The following is a 21,377-nucleotide window of genomic DNA, read 5'->3' as shown; positions in this document are numbered from 1 at the left end:
TGGGGGGGGCTGACCAGGCAGAGCCCCCCCATCTCCTCTGCAGTGAGTTGGGGGTTGAGGGGGAGCTGTCCTATGCGGCTGCCTCCCCCTGGGTTGGAGCAGAGGAGGGGCCATGGGGATCCCCTCACCTGCTCTGAGCACTCAGCCCCCCCTTTGCTGCTGGCCTCCCCACATCTCCCTTCTCCAGGGGATCCTGGAGCCCTGCCCCCCCACACCTGGATGCATCATTGTTCCTGGGGGGAGGTAGGTGCCCCTTGCCTAGTGCTGGGCAGGAAGGGACTGAGAGGGATGGGTCAGGAATAGTGGATGGGGTGGGCTGAGGGGGGGTAGGAGGTTGGGGGGAGGGCACTGGAGGCATGTTATGGGGAACTGCTGAGTGGAGAGGCTGGAGGGGTCTACGGCTGGCGCTCACTGATCACGCACACTTAGCCCAGGTAAAACGCTGCCAGTTTATTACCCTGTCCCCCATCCCCCCTGAATCCGGAGTGGCTGCCCCCTCCACGGCCGCTGGCATTGCTCGGCGGCGCTTCGCCCTCGCAACCGGGCTCCTCCGGGTGACACTGTGCTCATTGGCCACGCCAGCGCCTGCAAGAGAGGAGCAACTGCTCAGCCTGGTGAGGGGAGGGGAACGGCCCTGGGTCCCTTCATGTTCCCCATGTCTGACTGCCACTGGCTTGGAGTGGCCATCAGAGCCAGGCCCCCTGCTTCCCTCTGCCCCCGGCCTGGAGCTCCATTTCCAAACTCCCTTTAAACACAGCGGGGCAAAAATTGACCGTGGGCTGGAGATGCTCCCCATCGGAAGGAGTTTGGGATGGAAAATGGGGGAACAAAATAATCAGCGTGAGACAAAAAATCCATTTCTGCCCCGAAACGAGTCTGTAAATGCACAGGAATCTGGTGCCTGGAGCTGGACGGTGGGGTTCCTCTGACTACATCAAACACCTTATACACGTGCATGAGGACTCCAACTGTCTTTTCCTTATCTGCACTTCCACACCATGTGAATGTGAACCGGGGGGGGGGGGGGGGAGGATGTGAACTAGGGGGTATGGATGTGATGTAGGAGTGTGTGAGTGTGAACTAGGGAAGGTTGTAAATGTCAACCAGGGGGTGTAAATTGAACCAGGAAGTGTGGATGTGAATGATGGGGTGTAGATGTGAATGGGGGTGTGTGGATATGGACCAGGAAAGGTAGGTGTGAACTAGGGGTGTAAATTGAACACGGGAGTGGATGTTAGCAACAAGAAGAAAGTCAAGGAAAGTGTGGGCCCCTTACTGAATGAGGGAGGCAACCTAGTGACAGAGGCTGTGGAAAAAGCTAATGTACTCAATGATTTTTTTTGTCTCTGTCTTCACGAACAAGGTCAGCTCCCAGACTGCTGCACTGGGCAGCACAGTACGGGGAGAAGGTGACCAGCCCTCTGTGGAGAAAGAAGTGGTTCGGGACTTTTTAGAAAAACTGGACGAGCACAAGTCCATGGGGCCAGATGCGCTGCATCCGAGGGTGCTAAAGGAGTTGGCGAATGTGATTGCAGAGCCATTGGCCATTGTCTTTGAAAACTCATGGCGATCGGGGGAGGTCCCAGATGACTGGAAAAAGGCTAATGTAGTGCCCATCTTTAAAAAAGGGAAGGAGGAGGATCTGGGGAACTACAGGCCAGTCAGCCTCACCTCAGTCCCTGGAAAAATCATGGAGCAGGTCCTCAAGGAATCAATTCTGAAGCACTTAGAGGAGAGAAAAGTGATCAGGAACAGTCAGCATGGATTCACCAAGGGCAAGTCATGCCTGACTAACCTAATTGCCTTCTATGAGGTGATAACTGGGTCTGTGGATGAGGGGAAAGCAGTGGATGTGTTATTCCTTGATTTTTAGCAAAGCTTTTCATACGGTCTCCCACAGTATTCTTGCCAGGAAGTTAAAGAAGTATGGGCTGGATGAATGGACTATAAGGTGGATAGAAAGCTGGCTAGATTGTCGGGCTCAACGGGTAGCGATCAACGGCTCCATGTCTAGTTGGCAGCCGGTTTCAAGCGGAGTGCCCCAGGGGTTGGTCTGGGGCCGGTTTTGTTCAATATCTTCATTAATGATCTGGAGGATGGTGTGGACTGCACTCTCAGCAAGTTGCAGATGACACTAAATTGGGAGGAGTCATAGATACGCTGGAGGGTAGGGATAGGATACAGAGAGACCTAGACAAATTAGAGGATTGGGCCAAAAGAAACCCGATGAGGTTCAACAAGGACAAGTGCAGAGTCCTGCACTTAGGACAGAAGAATCCCATTCACTGTTACATACTAGGGACCGAGTGGCTAGGCAGCAGTTCTGCAGAAAAGGACCTAGGGGTTACAGTGGACGAGAAGCTGGATATGAGTCAACAGTGTGCCCTTGTTGCCAAGAAGGCTAACGGCATTTTGGGCTGTATAAGTAGGGGCACTGCCAGCAGATCGAGGGACGTGATCGTTCCCCTCTATTCGACATTGGTGAGGCCTCACCTGGAGTACCGTGTCCAGTTTTGGGCCCCACACTCCAAAAAGGATGTGGAAAAATTGGAAAGAGTCCAGCGGAGGGCAGCAAAAATGATTAGGGGACTGGAGCATGAGAGTTATGAGGAGAGGCTGAGGGAACTGGGATCGTTTAGTCTGCAGAAGAGAAGAACGAGGGGGGATTTGATAGCTGCTTTCAACTACCTGAAGGGGGTTCCAAAGAGGATGAATCTAGACTGTTCTCAGTGGTACCAGATGACAGAACAAGGAGCAATGGTCTTAAGTTGCAGTGGGGGAGGTTTAGGTTGGATGTTAGTGTGACGAACTGGGACTGTTCTTACTGTGGTGTGTGAATGCTGACAGGGGAGTGTGGCTAGGATAGTCTGCATTGGGGAATGGGAGTCTGCCCGAAGGTGAATACCTGAGCGTGTAACATGAGAACCCAGGAAGGGGTTGGAGGCCAGGTGACTCCTTGGCCCGGGAAACTGAACAAAGGCTGTAGGAGGGGTCGCTGAAGGCAGAGTGTTGGAAGCGGGCTGGAGAGATGGCTGGGAGGCAGAGATGGCTCTGACCCCCCCAAAGGGGGGGGGGCTGGGATGCCCTGGGACCCCAAGCTGGACCTAATTGAGCGGGGCCCTGTTGTCTGTGCCTGCAAGACCTGTCTTGGACTGTATTCCTGTCATCCAAATAAACCTTCTGCTTTACTGGCTGGCTGAGAGTCATGGTGAATCGCAGGAAGCCGGGGGTGCAGGGCCCTGAGTTCCCCAATACTCCGTGACAGTTAGAAAAAACTTTTTCACTAGGTGGGTGGTGAAGCAGTGGAATGGGTTACCTGGGGAGATGGTGCAATCTCCTTCCTTAGAGGTTTTTAAGGTCAGGCTTGACAAAGCCCTGGCTGGGATGATTTAGTTGGGGATTGGTCCTGCTTTGAGCAGGGGGTTGGACTAGATGACCTCCTGAGGTCCCTTCCAACTCTGATATTTTATGATTCTATGATGTGAATCAGGGAGGTTGTAGGTTTGAACCAGGAGGTGTGGATGTGAACCAGGGAGTGTGTGTGTGTGTAGCTGCCTCTTACGATTAAAAAAGTTAAGTCAAAAACATGTTGTCCCTTTAACTTAAAAATGGTCACTTGCAAACCTGGCGCTTGCTCTGTGCGGCCAATGGGACCAGCAGCCACGTGCCAACCAGCTCCAGCACCTGGGTACCTCCAGTGCCATCACCCGGGAGATGGTTGGCTGGCAACTGTTGCGGGGGCCCGAACCCACTGGGGTGCAGGGGGTTGCTGTGGGGAGGCCAAGCCAGACTCAAGCATGGGCTGAGAGGGGACCCAGCTGTGGGGGTGTGGCTCTGGGCTGGGGCTGTGCTCCTCGGGGGCTGCCCAGGGAGGCAGCTGAGTTAAAGCAGGGGCTTAGGGGAGTGGTGCAGGGTGGGGGGCATAGCACTCCTCCCCCCCCCCCCCCGCTGCCCGCTATCCCAGCCCTGGGCTCCCCCTGCCCTCCCCATGAGGCTGGGGGAGGGGAACTCACCGTGGGGGGGGGCTGCTAGACCTTGATGCCCAGAGCACGGAGACACTCGTGGTACGATTCCATCAGCTCCTTGCACGACTCCTCCCCGTTCTCACTCACGCTGTGAAGACAGTGAGAAGTCATTAAATGGGGCGGGGAACCTGCCTGGCTCTCAGCCATGGGCCCATCTACCCTGGTATCCCGCCCCCTCCCTGACGCCTGGATCAGACCCAAGGCCTATCTAGCCCAGTATCCTTTGTGCCCACCTCCCTAAAAGCTGAACCAAGAGGCTGGGAAACCAATAAGCTCCCTCTTATCTCGTCCCTCCCCTTCCCTCCCTCCTCCACATGCCTCCCTCCAGTCAGACCCTTATCTGCAAGGAGTGCCTATGGGGAGGGCTGGCGGGTGGGTTAGATTAGCCAGACACACCCCACCTCCTGCAGCCTGTCCGGGGGTCCGGCATGGTGCCCATGTGGGGCTGGGGGAGCTGTGGCACAGGGAGAGCGACAGGCTCGGGGAGCTGCGCTCGGAGCAGGCCAGGGCCACGCGAGGGCAGCAGAGGGCTGGCACCGGGCGAAGTTGGAGATGCCCCATTGCCAGGGGTGGTGGGAATGGGGAGTCAGGCGCTGCAATGGGTGCTCTACATAGGATCTTATTGCCCCGTGCAGCGGGGTCCCTCCATGTGCCCGTGTTCCCTGACTGTGAGGTCCTGGGCCATGATCAGGCTGTTGGTGGGGAGGAGAGATCCTACTTCTACCGTAATACACCTAATAAATAATGTACAGTGCCTAGCGCAGTGGGGTCCTGGGCCATGACTGGAGCTCTTAGGCACTACTGTAATACCCCTAATAAATAATGTACAGTGCCTGGCACCATGGGGGCCATGACTGGGGCTCCTAGGTACTACCATAATACACCTAATACCATAATAATAATAATAATCATAGTTTAGTGAGAGGCAGTGTGGCCTAGGGGAGAGAGCACAGGACTGGGATTAACCCGCTGGGTGACAGTGGGTGAGCCACCCCTGCCTCAGTTTCCCCATCTGTACAATGGGGAATAACCAACCTCGGTAAGGCGCTCTGCGATCTGCTGGTGGGCGCTGCTGAGCGAGCTCTAGGACTGATAAGAGGGGACTCAGACCTGCAGGTTTGGCGAGGGGGGGGCAGGCCGGGATCCCTCTCATCCCAAAGCCAGGCTGCTTGGGAGGTGCGGACGCCCCACCAGTCGGTTAGGGCTGCAGGTTGCAGATAAGGGGCAGCCGCAGAGCTGCGGGGAGCGGGAAGGGAGGTCACAGGGCAGGGGCGGGATGCTGATGAGCCACAATTGCAGGGGGCTGGAGCCTGGCGCCCTTTGGAGCTGATGCAAACGCCCCCCATCACTGTGCCCGCCCCCTCCCCCAGCCATGAGCCAGGCTGTGCGGTTAAAGCCCTGGGCTGGGGCTCAGGACGCCAGGGATTGAGCCCCACTATACGTGTGTGTCGGGGGAAGGCCCTGGCTGGGAATCAGGGCGTATCCAGTTGCCACCACCTCTGGGGCTGGGTGGGTGACGGGCCTGAATTGCCAGGGTCTCGGTTAGTCGTGGGGGAGGGACAGTGAGGGGTTAATGGAGGGTGGGGGGAGGGAGAGTGTTTCCACCCGGGCCACTGAGGGGTTAATGCCCACCATGTGCCCGCACCCCCTTCCTGGCCTCCCCGTTACTCCCGCCTGGCTGCCCGGCAGCTCCTTTCTCCGCAGCTAATGAGGCCGGGGCTGAGTCAGCAGCACCGCGCCCTCCTGCCCCGCGGCCACCCGGCCCACACGCCCCAGCTCTGCTTGGCCCCACCAGACCGAACCTGGGGGGCTGGCAAGGGCTGCAGTCGCTCTGTAGGGGTAGGGGGTGAAGGAGGTGTCTCTCTGAGACACCAGGGGGCAGGCAGGGCTGGAGGGGGTGTCCCTGGGGGTCACTGTGAAGCCAGTGGGGGTGGAAGAGGGGTCTCTAGGGGGAACCGTGGGGCAGGCGGGGGTGGGGTGGGTCTCTCGGGGGCACCATGGGGCAGGCGGGGTTGGAAGAGGGTCTCTCTGGGGCACCATGGGGCAGGCGGGGGTGGAAGAGGGGTCTCTCGGGGGCACTGTGGGGCAAGCCTTCATTTCCTCCCCCTCCTCTGGCATGCCCGCTCCCTGCTGCCATGGAAACAGGGTGGCAGAGCCGAATGTAGGTCATTGGCGGTCGTGCTGGTAGCAGCTTAGCCGGCCCCATGTGTCCCGGCAGTTGCCCACCATGGGGGGCATCTGCCCCGTTGGGCCGTGTCTCAGCGCAGCCACGGTGCCGGGGTCGGGGGGTTGCTGACTCTGGGGATGGGGTGGAAGCAGTGTGTGTGTGTGAGCAGGAGCGGCCGTGGGTGGGGGCCTGGGAGCCAGGACTCCTGGGTTCTCTCCCCAGCTCGGGGAGAGGAGGGGATCTAGCAGGTAGACAGGCCAGTGGAAGGCCGGACTCCTGGGTTCTATGGTGCCCCCGTCTCCCCTGTGACCTTGGGCACGTCCCAGGTGGAGCTGCGGGGATCAGGTCGGATGGGGGGAGGGCGCGGTGGCCTCGCTAACCCCCTCGCACTAATTAACCAGCCTCCTCAGCGCCCGGCAGAGCAGATGGTGCCAAGTGCTGGGTCACGGCATGCCCCTGTCGAGCTACATTAGCCGGGGCTGGGAGATGGAAGGTGCTGCTGGGGCAGGCATCGCCCAGTGGGCTCTGCAGCCTGCGTGCCAATGTGGGGTGGGGCGCCGTGGGGCTGAGTGTGGTGGAGTCAGCTGGGGGCACCCTATGGGGGAGAGTGACGTATGGCCCGGGCACGGCCAGGGGGCACCCGGGGGTCACGCGCAGCCCGTTGGCTGGATCAGCCCAGCTGCAGGAGACGTGAGTGGGGGATTTATAAATCATAGTAATAACTCCTGGCAGCACCGCAAGCAAAGCGCCTTACCCTGCGGGGGGCGCTCAGCCCCAATTACTACCCAAAGTGTGTGTGGGGGGGGGCACGCACACGCCCAAGGTCACACGGGGGCAGAGCCAGGGAGAGAAGCCAGGAGTCCTGGCTCCCGGCCCCCCCCCCATTATAACCACTAGCCCCCACTTCCCTCCCAGAGCCAGGGAGAGAACCCAGGTGTCCTGGCTCCCAGCCTCCCTGCTCTAACCACTAGACCCCACTCCTCTCCAAGAGCTGGGTCAGAACCCAGGAGTCCTGGCTTGTCTCCCTAGGGGTCTCCACTGTTACTCTGGGGCCAGGAGAGGGGCACCCCATCTGCTGTGCTGCCCCCATGCCCCATGAGGCCCTGGGCTCTGTTACCCCCTCATCCGGCACCCATAGGGTAGGTGTGTCCCTGCTCTAACCCCCCATGGCAGCTTTAGCTGTGGAGTTATTTGTGGGGGAGGATCCAGCAATGGGGTCTGCTCCCCTGCGGGGGGGAGGGGGGAGCAGGGACGTGCTGGGGTCAGAGCTGGGCACGGCAGCCCAAGGACAGCTGTGGGGATGGCACCAACTCTTGGGGGGGCAGGAGGGTGAATGGGGACAGGGCATGGCTAGGGGGGTGACACAACCACTGCACTGGACTTGTGACCCCGAGGGACTGACTCTGGGGGATGGGAACGTCCTTGGTAACTGCCTGAGCCCCCTGCCCCCCTGCCCAACCCCCACTGAGCCCCCGCCTCACTCCACTGAGACCCCTCCCGCCCACCAACCCCTACTGAGCCCCCTGCCCCCCAGCACTGGGCCTGGGATCCCGAGGGACTGACTCCGGGGGATGGGAACCGTCTCAGTAACTGCCGGAGCCTCCTGCCCCCTGCTGGTCCCCAGCCGCCTGCCTCACCCCACTGATCCCCCTGCCCCATGCCGACCCCCACTGAGCCCCCAGCTCCCTTGCCTCACCCCCACAGAGCCCCCTGCCCCATGCCGACCCCCACAGAGCCCCCTGCCAACCCCCACTGAGTCCCCTGCCAACCCCCACTGAGCCCCCAGCCCCCTTGCCTCACCCCCCCACAGAGCCCCCTGCCCCATGCCGACCCCCACAGAGCCCCCTGCCAACCCCCACTGAGTCCCCTGCCAACCCCCACTGAGCCCCCTGCCCCCTTGCCTCACCCCCACTGATCCCCCTGCCTCCCTGCCCAACCCCCACTGAGCCCCCTGCCAACCCTCACTGAGTCCCCTGCCCCACTGAGCCCCCGTCCAACCATCGCTGAGCCGTTCCCCCACTGAGCCCCATCCCCATCTCTAGTTGACAGTGGGGTGGGGAGCCAGTAGGGGGTGATGGGACTGACAGTACCTGGGGGGTGACCCACCCATCCCCATACACACGCCTCCAGCCCCGTACACACCCCTCCATCCATCCCTATACACACCTCTCCATCCATCCTCATACACGACCCTCCATTCCCATACACACCCCTCCAACCATCCCCATACACAACCCTCCATCTAACCCAAAAACCCCCATCCATTCCCATACACACCCCTCCATCCCGAAACACACCCCTCCATCCATCCCTATACACCCCCTTCCTCCATCCCCATATACACCCCGCCTTCCCCATACACAACCCTCCATCCCCATACACACCCTGCCATACCTCCATCCCCATACGCAGCCCTCCCTCCCTCCCTCCCTCCCCATATATACCCCTCCAGTTATCCAACCCCAAATACGCCACCGGGTCTATCACTGACTCCAGCTGCCTTCACTCCCCTCCCCGCGAGGCCCCCACATTCACACCTTGTAACAAGGCACCGCTCCCAATGCACACCCATGGCACCGGCTCCCCATTCACACCCCTCATTCATTCCCCTCTGTCAGCTCCCTTCACTAACCCCCCAACCAATCTTTCTATGTCACTACACCTCTCTCTCACGCCCCGTGTATCTGGGGCTGGATGGTGGGGCCTGGTGGGGTGGGGTTTGGGTCTGGGACCGCTAGGTGGCTGGGGCTCATTCTCCCAAGCGGAAGGGCCTTTGCCTCACGGAAGCCCCCACGTTCCCCATGGGGTTGGTCATGCTGGGAGGGGTGCTGGGCTGGCTGCTTCCTGGGGGTGCCCTGAGGCCACAGAGCTCTCTCCAGGCCGGCCGCCCGAGGCCACGTCCTGCCGTTCCCTTCCGGTCCCTGCACCACATAGCCTGAGCCGAGGGCCCCTCTGCCTATCCCGGCCTGGGGAACCACGGAGCCAGGACCCACCGGCTCCCACCCTTCTGCCTCACCTGGGCTGGGCCCCCGCCCCACACACCAGGGCACTGGGTATGGAGTGCCTGTCACAGCTCCCTGTGCCCACCCCACTGAGACCCCCTGTGCTCAATCCACTGAGACCCCCCCCGCCTCACTGAGACCCCCCTACCCCACTGAGACCCCCACCCACTGAGACCCCTACATCACTGAGTCCCCATTGAGTTTCCCTGCCCAAACCCCACTGAGATCCCCTCTGCCCAATCCACTGAGACACTCTGCCCCACTGAGACCCCCACCCCACTGAGACCCCCACTAAGCTCCCCTGTCCCCACCCAACAGAGCTGCCTGCCCACTGAGCTCCCAAGTAACCCAATGAATCTCCCCACCCCATTGAGCCCCTCAGCCCCACGAATGCCCCCAATCTCTACCCCACTGACCTCCACCTGCCTCACTGAGTTCCCCACCTCACTGAGTCACCTGCCTCATGAAAACCTTGAACCCTCACCTCACTGAGCCCTCCCTGCCCCACTAAGGCCCCCGTCCCCATACCCACTGAGCCCCATTGAGCTCCCTGCCCCCACTCTACTGAGCCACCCTGCTGTCCCACTGATCACAGACCCACTGAGCCCTGCCACCCCTACCCCTAAGAATCCCCCCTGTCTCCACTGCCTGGAGCCCCTGCCCCCCATTCCCTGCAGTAGCTCCCCATGGATCAGGTCGGACGGGGTGACAGACCCCCCCCCAGCAGTGCACCCCCCCCCCAACCCCGCCTCGTGGCAGCTGTACCAGGACTCACCATTTCTCCATAGCTGTTTTGAGATCGGCGCAGGGGGGCTGCCCCTCAGGTTCATCGGGGGCCCCCCCTTTGGGGGCCCCTCCCGGGCTGGGGCTGTCGGACATGCTGAGCCGTGTGTCTGTCCGTCTGTCTGGGCGCGGGGCGGGAGCGGTACCCGGGCAGCGGCAGGGGGTGGAGGATCGCGCTTGGGTATTCGAGATATGTCATAACTGCTCCGGGGTTAATGCACAGCGGCTTAGCCTGGGCCAGACGCCTCCCCCCCGCCCTGCCCTCCCCTCTCACTGCCGGCTGAACCTAGCCAGGACCCAGGCTGAGGCTGGAGGTTTCATCATGCGACTTGATCATTAATTAAAGATTAATCTTTAATTCCTGGAGACTCCAGGACAATCCTGGAGGGTGGCAACTCTAACGGGTCTCTGGGGACCTGCCCCCCAAACGCTCCTTCCCCCTCCATGGCCCGGAGGGCCCCCCTCCACCTCCCACCCTGGAAACACAGAGTCCTGCAGGCCACAGATCCCAGCCACGGACTCTCTGGGTTGAAATGGGGCAGCCTTTGCATTGTGGGAACAGGGACTGACGGTGTCAGGGTGGGGGGCGCTGGACAGGGCAGCCTCCTCATCAAAGGGTGTGTGTGTGTCCTGGTGTGTGTGTTTGTTAGTGTGTGTGCGGGGGGGGGGTTGCAGTGTTGTGGGGGGCGTTTGTGTGAGCATGTGTGCAGGAAGTATTGGGGTGGGAGGGTGTTGGGGTGTGCCTGTGCAGGGTGTGTTGCAGGGGGTTTGTGTGTGTGTGTGTGTGTAGGGATTGTAGGGGTTTGTGAGCGTGTGCAGGGATGTTGGTGTGTTTGTGTGCATAGAGGGTGTTGCAGTGTGTGTGTGCAGGGATTGTTTGTGTGTGTGCAAGAGGGCATTGTGGGGAAGTGTGTGTGTGTGTGCAGGGGGTTGGGATGTGTGTGTGTGTGTGTGTGCAGGGAGTGTTGAGTGTGTGTGTATGCACAGAGGGTGTTGCGGGGTGTGTGTGCAGGGGGTGTTGGGGTGTGTGTGTGCAGCAGATTGTTTGCTGTGTGCGGCAGGGGAAGGCAGGGTTTTAGCAAGGTGTGATGGGGCCTGGATGGCTCTTGGTGAGCTCTGTGGGTCACAGAGAGGGCCGTGTGCGGCTGTGGGGCTGCACGCTCCAGTGGGCCGGAATTTGCTGGCTCATGGACCCCTCGCACTGAGGCTCCCTTCCGCACTCCCCAGGGAGCTGCCGCCCTCCCCTGCTCCACCAGGTTCAGCAGGGTGCCCACAACCAGCCCCCAAACCCAGACCCGTCCCACACCCTACCAGCCCCAGCTGTGCCCAACCAGCGAGATCTGGGGAAGCCTGTGCTGCCCAATGCCACCCCCTCTGCCCTGCTCCCCCCTGCCATGCATCCCAGGTGGGGCCTTGGCACAGGCACGCCGCACCCCAGAGCCGGGCGCAGCAGGGGAGCGATCCTGGCACAGACAGGAAAGGCCTTGGTACCCCCAGGGCAGAATGAATAGCTGAGTCATTTGGGGATTATGCAACACTGCCATCCACACAGCCACAGCTAATGTGGGGTACAGTGCCCCCAGTGGCCATGCTGGGTACATGCAGTGTGAATGCTGTGTGCTCATAGGGACCTGCAGTGCCCCCCAGTGGACATGCTGGGTACATGCAGTGTGAATGCTGTGTGCTAATAGGGACCTGCAGTGCCCCCCAGTGGCCATGTTGGGTACATGCAGTGTGAATGCTGTGTGCTCATAGGGACCTGCAGTGCCCCCCAGTGGACATGCTGGGTACATGCAGTGTGAATGCTGTGTGCTAATAGGGACCTGCAGTGCCCCCCAGTGGCCATGTTGGGTACATGCAGTGTGAATGCTGTGTGCTAATAGGGACCTGCAATGCTCCCCCAGTGGCCATGCTGGATACATGCAGTGTGAATGCTGAGTGTGCTAAAGGGAGCTTCAATGTCCCCCCACCCGTCCCGCCCAGTGGCCATACTGGTACATGCAGTTTAAATGCTGGGTGCGAATGGGGTGCTGCAGTGCCCCCCAGTGGCCAAGCTGGTACATGCAGTGTGAATGCTGAGTGTGTTAATGGGTGAGGGGGCAGCAGTGCCCCCAGTGGTCATGCTGGGTACGTGGCGTGCAAGACACGCTTTGCTTGTTCCCTAGTTCTGACTCAGGCCAAAGCCCGTTCTAGCTGGATTCCCCTGGAAGTGGTCCCAGGGCTGAGGCTGGGGGGGGAGGGGCGAGGGGCGTGTGCCCCCAAGCATGGTGTGAGACTCAGTAGCGAGGCCTTCTGGCCCCACAGTTCTTGATCCACCCTCACCACTGCAAGGGGCCGTTTATTTCCCAAGCTGCATTTGAAATGGGGGAGCGGGGGGGAAAGGTCCCATCCTGCCCCATTGGCCCCAGTGGGGGTCTGGCTCCCACACGCAGCCTCCCCGGGGCGTGGGCACTGGTTGGGCGCAGATGGGACATGCAGCCCAATGGCTCCCCTGGTGGTTAGAGGCTCCATGCCTCCCTCCCCTCGGCCACACATCCAGCCGGTCACCAGGAGCTCCCAGAGGGTGGAGGCTGGGGGGGTGGGTGGGGGGTAGAGGCCAGCCAGTGTCCTGCCCTCAGTGCGGGGTCCACGGCTAGGAGTAGGCTGGGGCTGTCCAGCCAGACTCCTGAGTCCCGGGCCTGTGCTCCCTGTGTCCAGCCCAGGCCTTGGGCGTAGCCAGAGTGAGAGCAACACGGAGCCCCAGCGATGGGGAATCACCTCATCCCTCTGGGGAGCTGCTCCAGCCCCGATTCCCGCGGCTGGCCCCTGGGCTCCTGGCTCCCCAAGGACTCAAGCACCCTGGAGCCCTGGCCAGCGGCTGTGGCCCTGCTCTGGCCGGCTGGGGGAAGGGACCCTCAGGGGTCAAGGGAGGGTGTCTGGGTGCCTGGCACCTCCCAGCCTTCTCTGGGTCGAGTTGGGGGGCTGCAGGACAGACTGAACAAGACCTGCACAGCCTGCTCTGCCCTGTGCCCCCTCCTCTCCCCTGTACCCCTGCTCTGCCCCCTGCCTTGCCCAATGCCCCCTGCTCTCTCCTTTGCCCCCTGCTCTTCCCCCTGCCCCTGGCCTCCGCGGTGATCCCTGCTCTCCCCCACCCACTAGAGACACCCTCTCCGCATGCCTCCCGGAGAAATCCTCGTTGTGCTGCTCCACCTCCCTCCTGCCCGCTGGAGACCCCAGCTCTGCCCTGCTTGGTGCCTCGTTCTAACCTGGATGCCAGCCGGATTCTCCTGCGGGGTCCCAGGGCTGGGGACAGAGGAAAGGTGAGGGACTCAGGAGGGACGGAGGCTTCCGCCTGCTCTCCACTCCCTGCTGGAGATGAAGTCGCCAGAGGCTGCTCCCGTGGGGGGCTGGAGGCTGCCGACCTCACAGGTCTTGCGCCACCATCAAGGCCGCAAGGAGCCGCTTATTTCTCAAGGCATGATTGTGCCAGCTCGATGCAGGGGGGTGGGGAGGGGAGGGAGTGTCACACTCAGCCAGGCTGGGCTCTAAACGCCCTCCCCAGGGCGAGCGCCCGCAGGGCCCAGGCACCAACACAGCTGCCAAGGGGCACGACCCGCCCTGCCCCATAGTCCCCAGGGGCACCAATTGGGCGCAGAAGGGGCACGCAGACCGGGGTCTCCCCTGATGGCTGTGTGACCCCAAACACCCACCCCCCGGCTGTGCCTTCAGCCCTTCACTGAGCAGGCCCCGAAGAACAGGATTCACCGTCGTTTCTGGGATTCTGCAGCTGTCACCGCAGGTTCATAAGGCATTTCCCCCACATCCTGCGGATACCCCCTGAGAATAAGAGCAGGGGAACCCCCCAGCATCAGGACTTCCATGCGGGTGCAGCTTTCGGGAAGCCATGGACCACCGAGAGCAAAGAAACTTTCTGGAAAATCAGTCGACAACTTGTTCACTCGGCCCCACGAGAGCCGGTGCCTGCAAGATCTGTGCACGATTCTGGGCATCCGCTGGGACCTGCCCGACATCCCATTTCATTGCACAGTGCGGCTGGCACAGACAGCGGCAACCTGATCTCGCTGAGCGACAGATGGGCACGTTCGGCCTCCTGCCCTGTCCCTAGCCGTCTGTGGCTGACTGGACAGGTTGGGAGAGAGCCAGACACACGGACAGAGATATGAGACCCCAGGATGCGCTGAAGCTTTGTGGCCCTTGCTCACATGGTGGAAAATCAGCAACTTCACCCCGTGATCCCCAGCATGAGACAAACCAGTCCCACCTGGCTGGGGCCAATGAGTCTGCCCGGCCCTCATCCCCTCCCATCCCCCGTCTGCCTGGTTCTCACCACGCCCCCACACCCCATCCCACATCTGCCCTGGCCCTCGCCACCTGCCATCCCCGTCCATTGTCTGAGACAATCACTCCCAGACTAGGCAAATCCCCTGTGTGTGATGGATGCAGTGAAGCTGCTGGAGTTTGCAGAGAGCCTGAGCCAGTTGCTGGGAAAGAGGTGAGCTGCCCCCTATGTTTAAGTGGGGCACTATCTGCTGGCCCCACCCTAGCAGTTACAGCCTGTTTTAAAGGCAATATTGAATAAAGCAGCCGAGTGGCACTTGGGGCCACCTCCCCTGGGCTGGGCACAGGGACAGCAGGAGCGGGCACCGCCACTCTCCAGGTTGGGGGCAGGGGAAGGGAGGGAGAATGAGTCTATAAAGAGAGGGACTGGGAGCTGAGAGCCCATCACTGGCGATCTGGTGTGAGCCTCTGTCAGTGAGTGATGGCACCCCCTGCTCCTGCCCCATGGAAACCCTAGTGAGTCCCTCCCTGCACCGTCTCCTGCCCCATGGAAACCCTGGTATCTCCTTCCTGCCCAGGGGCACCCCCGCCCCCCCCCTCCTGTCTGTAGCACTGCAGGGGTTAGGAGATGTGGGTCGGGGGCTCTGGGTTTGTGCCCAGGGCTCGGGGGTGCTGACGCTGTGGGGTCCTGTGCAGGTGCCGGGACGGATGCCCAGGGCTGGACTCCTGCTGCTGCCCCTTCTCCTCTGCTTCGGGCCAGAGACCACCGGGAGCATCGACCTGGCCGCACTCAAAGTCATCGTGGATCACGTCACCAGTGAGTGACCCGCCTGAGAGGGGATGGGGGTGTCTCGGTCCTGCCCTGCTCCCCTAGCCACAAAGGGAGCAACAGGGACCCCTTGTGTCTGCTGGTATCACAGGGTTACCTAGAGCTACTGCCTCAGAACCGGTGATTCTGGGGGTGCAGGGGGAGATGGGGCCTGGAGCTGGGAGGGGTGATTTTCAGGGTGTAGGGGGGAGATGGGGACCTGAAGGTGCAGGGGGAGGATGAATGTCTGGGGTCCATGCAGGTGTCTGTACAGTTCATGTTAATTAGCTCTGTGCTCGGTGTGTGATTCCCCCTGGGCTCAGACTCCCCCAATCCCCCTCTCCCCCAGGTATCGCCCCGTCACCTTCCCCCCACCGGTCTGTACATGGTGTCCATCTCCTTGCCGCAGTTCATGTGCAAAGGCACCAGCCCGAGTCAGCTGAAGAAGCACCTGCCCATGGCCGAGCTCCAGGCGATGAATCCAAGCTGGAGAAGGACCTTCTGTATGAGGGGGATCAAGTCATTGCCGTCAAACCTGACAAAAGTGACAACCACTCCCTGCACTCTGAGTGGCTGATGCTCAGCCTGGACCAGAATGGGGTGAGCCCCGTCTCCCGCCTCCTGGACAAGGCCTGGGGCCAGACCAAGTGCCAGGTAATCCGCGCCTTGGAAGGACGTGAAGGACGACCATCGCATCTAGGAACTCATGGACGGGATCTTCAGTGCCATAGACAGTGACTGCCATGTCTTGGCCTTCCAGGAGGTTTTTGGTCAGAACAGACACGGGGGGAAGCAGTTTGAATGGGACGCATGGCGCACGCTCTGTAACGTGCCCCTGTACTGGTGCGATGACAAGGGCTGCCACAGCTGCGAGGAGAAGAACGTCAACAGGAACCTCTGTCTAACAGCAGTGAAAAACCCAGCCACGCCAGCCCCAAACACAGCCCATGGGGTAGGACATCAAGGTGGGAGGAGATTGTAAGCTGCGATGCAATCAATCAACAACCAACCCATCCCTCCATCAACCCATCTGTCCTTCAACCCATCCATCCATCTGGCCATCCATGAACCCATCTATCCGTCCATCCATGAACCCATCTGTGATAAATAAAGTGGGGGGATAGCTCTCTTTGATGGACACCCAGCCAGCCAGTTAGCTGCAAAATCCCTCTTGGTAGCTGTTCGTTACTTGCTTTACGTGTAAAGCAGAGGTGGGCAAACTACGGCCCTCCTGCCTGGCCCCATAGCTCCTGGTCTGGGAGGCTCGCCCCAGCCCCTCCCTGCTGTTCCCCCTCCCCCATAGCCTCAGCTCTCTCCACCGCCGGCGCAATGCTCTGGGTGGCGCGCGGCGAGCTCCTGGGGCAGCGCAGCTGCAGAGCCCGGCCTGACCTGGTCTCTGTGCTGCGCGGTGCGTGGCTGGCTCCAGCTAGGCGGCGCAGCTGTAGCGCCGCCAGCCACCGGTGCGCCAGGCAGCGTGGTAAGGAGGCCGGGAGCAGGTGGGGTAGGATAGAAGGCACGGGAGTTGGGGTAGTGGTGGTCAGGGCGTGGGGGTGTGGATAGGGGTCGGGGTGGTCAGAGGGCAGAGAACAGAGGGGTTGAATGGGGGCAGAGGTCCCGGGGGGCAGTCAGGAAGGAGGGGGAGTCGAATGGGGCAGCAGGGGGCAGTCAGGGGCAGGTGTTCCAGGGGCAGTCAGAGAGAAGGGGTGGTTGGATGGGGCTGGGGTCCCAGGGGGACAGTCAGGAATGAGAGGGGGGGTTGGATGGGGTGGTGGGGGGCAGTCAGGGGTGGGAGTTCTAGGGGCAGTCGGGATTGGGAGTGGGTTGGTGGTGGATGGGGCAGGAGTCCCAGGGGGGGCATCAGGGGGTGAGAAATGGGGGGGGGAGGGGGCGGGGACCAGGCCATGCTTAGTTGTTTGCGGAGGCACAGCCTCCCCTAACTGGCCCTCCATACAATTTCTGAAACCTGATGCGGCCCTCAGGCCAAAAAGTTTGCCCGCCCCGATGTAAAGGGTTAAAAAAAAAGTGGGCACCTGACCAAAAGAGCCAATGGGAAGGCCAGAACATTTTAAAATGGGGAAAGAAACTTTCCCTTTGTCTGTTCTCTGGGCTGCAGGGACGGAGCAGCAATGCTGTAAGCCAGGATGCTGTGTAAGGCTTGAACCAGGTATGAAAATTCATCAGATCAGACCTAGAATTACTTATTTTGATCCCCCAAATATGTAAGTAAATTAGGAATGTTTCGCTAGACGCGATCAGGTTTATTTTCTTGTGGACTCCTCTGTGCTAACCCCTGATGCTTTTGTTTGCTTGTAACCTTTAAGCTGAACCCCCAAGAATGCTGTTTTGGGTGCTTAATTTTTGTAATTGTTTCTTCTAAGGTTTAGCAAAAAGCCTAAGTTCCAGATGTATTTTTTCCCTTTTTGTTTTTTATAAAATTTACCTTTTTTAAGAACAGAATTGGATTACTGGTGTCCTAAGAGGTTTGTGCATGTTGTTTGATTAGCTGGTAGCCACAGCTAATTTCCTGTGTTTTCTTTCTCACCTCTTCCCTGGATGGGGGTGAAAGGGCTTGAGGGCACCCCACAGGGTGGAATTCCCAAGTACTTCTTCCTGGGTTCAAAGGGGGTTTTTTGCATTTGGGTGGTGGCAGCGTTTACCAAGCCAAGGTCAGAGAGAAGCTGTAACCTTGGGAGTTTAATACAAACCTGGAGTGGCCAGTATTAATTTTTAAAATCCTTGCGGGCCCTCACCTTCTACACTCGGAGTGACGAAGTGAACAAAGGGATTCAGCCTTGACACCATCTGTCTGTCAACCCATCCATCCATCTGTCCATCCATGAACCCATCCATCCGTCAATCCATCTGTCCATCGGCCTTCAACCCATCCATCCATCCATGAACCCATCTGTCTGTCAACCCATCCATCTGTCAACCCATGCATCCGTCCAGCAACCCATCCACCAATCCTTTCATCCATCAGCCCATCCATCTGTCAGCCCATCTGTCCATGCCTTTCACATACCTCTCCTTCAGTTTGCTCTCTCATTTCCAGGGTGCCCATGCCCCTGGTATCTGAGCCCTGGGTTTCCCCTGCAACTTCGCCCCCCTTTCCAGTCCAGCCAGGGAGTAGGGGGTAGGATTCTGGTCTGGAGCATGGTGTGCAGGACAGGGGTAGGAGATGGAGGGTTGGGGGTGGTTGTGCCAGGGCAGATGCCAGAGCCCATGTTGGGGGTCGGATTTGGCTAACTCTGTGCCTGACAAACCCACTTTTGGTCATTCTCTGCCCTGTGATCTACACCAATAAAGCTTCAGAGCAGCCCTGGGTCTCACGTCTCTGTGTATCTGTCTCCTTCCTCCCCAGAGGTGCCGGCTTCCCTGGGATCACCCTCTGCGGGCAGTGACACCCACCACCCCACCCCAGATTGCAGCCCCTCATGCTCCCTATGCCTTGATAGAGTGTCACTTCTCCAGTGACACCTCACATGACATACTCTGTACAAGATTTGCTGCAATTGTATAGCAGTGGTAATATCAATGAATAAATGGTCATATTCAATCCTACAGCATCCCAGGTGCCTTTTACATTCCTGCGCTGTGGTAGCCACCACTCCCGGTCTGCTCACACCAGCCTCCAGCAGGTCAGTCACTCCCAGTTATATGGTGTGAGTGCTGCCAGCCACTCCTGGATTACACTGCAGAGCGACAGCAGCAAACTCCCAGTCCCAGACTTTCCCCAGAAATGTGTGTCTTAGGGTTACCATATTTCAACAAGCAAAAAAGAGGACGGGAGGAGCCCTGCCCTAGCCCCGCCCCTGCCCCTCCCACTTCCCGCCCCCCCCAGAACCCCCAACCCTCCCCCGGTTCCTTGTCCCCTGACTGCCCCCTCCTGGGACCCCTGCCCCTAACTGCCCCCCAGTACTCCACTCCCTATCTAAGCCTCCTTGCCTCTTGTCCCCTGACTGCCCCAACCCTTATCCACACCCCCACCCCCAGACAGACCCCTGGGACTCCCACGCCCCATCCAACCACTCCCCCCCCCTGACAGCCCCCCCCCCCCAGAACTCCCAACCCATCTAAACCCCTCTGCTCCCTGTCCCCTGACTGCTGCGATCCCTCTCCCCACTTCTACCCCCTGACAGCTCCCCCCCAGAACTCCCAGCCCCCTACCCGCCCGCTCCTTGTCCCCTGACTGCCCCCTCCTGGGACCCCTGCTCCTAACTGCCCCCCAGAACCCCACCCCCTACCTAAGACTCCCTGTTCCTTGTCCCCTAACTGCCCCCTCCTAAGACCCCCCCAACTGCCCCCCAGGACCCTACCCCCTACCTGTACCCTGACTGCCCAAAACTTTTTCCACTCCCCCCCAAAAGCCCCCCCCCGTTTCTTGACTGCCCCCTCCAGAACCTCCCTGGCCCCCTTACCCTGCTGCTCAGAACAGGGTGTTGGGCTCTGTGCCAGCCGGACACATGGCTGAGCTCCCCAGCACAACAAAACCCGTCCCTGGCCCTGCACAGGGCTGCCGGAGCGGGCTGCAGGAGGAGGAGCTGCTGCCGGCTCAGAATGCAGGGAGGGGGGGGGTGGGAGGAGGAAGCTGCTCCGGAGTCCAGCCCGGGACTTTCCTGCAGCCCTCCCAGCTCTGCTCTGCCGGGGGAGGGGGAAATCCCGGACATTTTGAGTGCTTTACAAATTCCCCCCGGACGCTATTTTTAGCACGAAAAGGAGGACATGTCCGGGTAAATCCGGACGAATGGTAACTCTAGTGTGTCTTGTATGGCCCGGCTCTCTCCTGGACAAAACAAGCTTGTATAAAATCTGTCATTTTATTAATAGAAAATGATATGCACCAATCCTGTTATCCCAAATGGAGTTTCCCAAACACTTCAATCCAAACACACTGGTTTAGATAAAACAATGATACACGTTTATTAACTACAACGAGATCCATGTTAAGGGAGTACAAGTTCTGAGGCATAAAAGTCAGAATCAGTTACAAGAAAAATAAAAGTAAAACACGACTAAGGCCCAACTTAACAAACTAGAGTGAATCCAAAGCCAGGTCTCTCAACACATGTTCCAGCAGGTCCTACGGGCTGAATTTCATTCACTCAGGATCCCTCCCCGAGTCCAATGCTGCTCCCTTTGTTCTTCAGGTGCAGTGGGTGCCGTGGGTGAGCGAAAGGGAGGAATGATTTGGGACTTCAGCCCTTCCTTCTTATAGTCCTTTCCCTTCTTCGAGAAGCTCCACCTGATGTTCAGGAGACAGAAAGTCTGTGTGGACGGGAACCCCAAGCTGCTTCTTTTTAAGATGGAGATTTTTTGCCCATGTCCCTTTTCCTGCCCATGAAGAGCCATTTAGCAGGTGATGGCCCAGTGACCTTGTTTACACCTGGCTGAGGCATCAGCTTGTCCCTGTCCCCGAGGAACTGGTCTGGCCGCTCCCCAGACTTGGAATATGTCTCAGTCACACCATACTGGGGAATCTGATAACTCCACATACAATGTGGCCACACATATTTTATCAGGACAGTATTGACCAGCGGGTTATGAGTTCTCACACGATACCTCCCAAAACATCTTTGTACAAAGATTATTGCAATAGTGTGCACAGGGTGAATAAAGGGGTACAGAGCACCACACAGGCATCTCTCGACCTTCCCTTGCTGGGCAGAGTGTGCACCGCCCATGCCCCTTGCTTTTCCCCGCCCTCCTGCTCACCCCTGTGCCCCCTGCTCTCTCCCACCTGTCACAGATCCCCTCTCTGCATCCCCCCAAAGACGCCCTTGCTGTGCTGCTCTATCCCCTCCTGCCCCGCTGGGGACCCCCACCCTGCTCCCTCCTTCTAACCTGGATCCCAGCCGGATTCCCAGGGGGTCACAGGGCTGGGGCCGGGAGGCGGGAGGTCCCTTTGCCCCCACAGAAAGGATGAGGGGCTCGGGAGGGAGGCCTTCGCCTGCTCCCCACTCCCGGCCACAGACAAGGCCGCCAGAGACTGGTCCCTCGTAAGCTGGAGGCTGCCGGTCGCATGGGGCCATTTATTTCTCAAGCTGCGGTTGCTCCAGTGGGGGAAGCTCGTCTGGCTCAGCCGGACTGGGCTATAAACCCCTTCCCTGGGCGAGCACCCACAGGGCCCAGACACCAGCACAGCCCCCGAGAGGCATGACCCATCCGGCCCCACTTGGGCGCAGAAGGGACGCGCAGACCGGTGGGCTCCCCAGGTGTGTCAGACATTCAGTGGGCCCCTCCCAAGCACAGATGGCTGTGTGACCCCCCAAAAGCCCTGCTCCCCAGCCACACATTCAGCCCCGTTGCTATGGGGC

At 59.9% G+C, this 21,377-nt stretch overlaps 1 protein-coding gene and 1 long non-coding RNA gene across 2 annotated transcripts in view; both read right to left on the bottom strand.

Annotated features, from left to right (window-relative positions):
- LOC101945709 (uncharacterized) overlaps positions 1 to 21,377 on the bottom strand; it is a 449,899-nt gene that overhangs the window by 361,376 nt on the left and 67,146 nt on the right. The gene's annotated exons all lie outside the window — the stretch shown is intronic.
- LOC112060707 (uncharacterized) lies at positions 431 to 10,276 on the bottom strand. Its single transcript, XR_002889938.3, has 3 exons — positions 9,970 to 10,276; positions 4,014 to 4,113; positions 431 to 585 (listed from the first exon to the last, which is right to left on the bottom strand). It is a non-coding gene; the product is annotated as an uncharacterized LOC112060707 (long non-coding RNA).

The sequence above is a fragment of the Chrysemys picta genome, chromosome 17 (genome assembly GCF_011386835.1).
Source record: "Chrysemys picta bellii isolate R12L10 chromosome 17, ASM1138683v2, whole genome shotgun sequence".
Classification (NCBI taxonomy): domain Eukaryota; kingdom Metazoa; phylum Chordata; order Testudines; family Emydidae; genus Chrysemys; species Chrysemys picta.
Note: the sequence above shows the minus strand (reverse complement) of the source record. Positions and strands in the feature narration are given on the sequence as shown.